A 1,540-nucleotide genomic window follows, 5' to 3' on the forward strand; every position below is an offset into this window, starting at 1 on the left:
AAGTGACCAGTAAGCTTATACAGCATAGCTTACCCTTATGTAAACAATAGCCAAAAAAATATTAGTAACAAGCGCACATATATATTTAAAATTATGACTGAAAATATTGCTATGAAAATCGCGTGCTTGATGAAAGCAACGTGTAGCAATGTAGCAGCATATCGCGGAAAAGTCGGTATCTGTATGCATAACTGTTTTATTTTCTTTTTGCTATATTATTAGATTATTAGAGCTAACATTCAAATTCCGGTCTACTGTCACAAAGCACCTATCCTAAATGTAATATTCGCGACTTAACGAAGAATGTTTATTTACAGCTATACAACAAAATAATGTTTATGAATTGTCTAAAACAATATTTAGGATAATCAAAAGAATCAGAATCTATGTAGATCAAATTAAACAAAATCTATTTTACTACATCAAATTAGTCCGAGCGCCGTGTCCGTTATACCAATCGACAGCATATTTCTAAGTCTCTGATTATTTTTTAATATTATTCTATCTGTCACTTTAACATATATAATATATCAAAAAGCATAACAACGTCATTAGCACAGAATTTGAAAAGAAAACTTAAGATGTGGAAAATAAACATACTTTAATTTCACACTGAAATAGATGATGATACGTCAATATATTTTTTTTATTTGTCAACAATAAAATTTTTCGTATTTTACTCGTTATTAGTTTTTATTTTTAACCTATTGCTATTTCAACGGTTATAAAACCAACCCAACTGAGCCCTCGTGGCCTAATGGATAAGGCATCGGTCTCCTAAACCGGGGATTGCGGGTTCGAGTCCCGCCGAGGGTAGAAATATTTTTGCACTCAAATCAGATCATATTATTACATGCGAAGTGCAATACAATGCAACATGTCTGAAATGATCCGACTTCTTTCAAGCACCTTGGGATTTTCGTTTTGATGTTTATAAAATGATCAAGAATTTGTTTAGATATGCCCCCCCCCCCCAAAAAAAAAAAAACCTCAACCCGAAGAAATTGGCATGAAAGGTTAAAAGGACATAATGTCCTCATTAATGTAAAAAACGGAACAAAACATGACTAAAGTTCAAGAAAAATTTTCTTTCAAAAAGTTCTTTGAATGCAGTTTTAGAGAAAAAGTACATATTCTGCAACTATAAAAGTTAAAATAATTAAGAAAACAAAAAACTTTTTAATAAAAACCTATTTCTACAGAGAGCATTAACAGTTTTACAGACTGGCAATTTTTGCACCAAATTCTAAATTTTGGTAGTTATAAATATAAATTTTACTTAAAGAACAGTTGCTCATTTTTATGGAATAAAAATAACAAGACTGTAAAAAACGCTGATAGATGGCAGCACCTTTAAAAGTCATTTTCTTATTCCTAGGCAAAATTTTGCATTTTCCCGTAACATAAACGAGTCTTCCCATTTGCGGGTCTTATGACTTTTATATCATAACACAAAGATCGACGATTTCTTTTTCGTAAGTTCTAATTAAGTATAAGCCCATTGAAATAAAATCAAGCCGATACTTTTAAGTTTTTTGCG

At 30.9% G+C, this 1,540-nt stretch overlaps 1 non-coding gene across 1 annotated transcript; it reads left to right on the forward strand.

Moving 5' to 3' along the window:
• The first annotated feature begins 743 nt into the window (after window positions 1–743).
• Window positions 744–816, forward strand: Trnar-ccu (transfer RNA arginine (anticodon CCU)). The gene has a single exon. It is a non-coding gene; the product is annotated as a tRNA-Arg (tRNA).
• Window positions 817–1,540: the final 724 nt, after the last annotated feature.

This window comes from Uloborus diversus, chromosome 6 (genome assembly GCF_026930045.1).
Source record: "Uloborus diversus isolate 005 chromosome 6, Udiv.v.3.1, whole genome shotgun sequence".
In the NCBI taxonomy this organism is placed as follows: Eukaryota; Metazoa; Arthropoda; class Arachnida; order Araneae; family Uloboridae; genus Uloborus; species Uloborus diversus.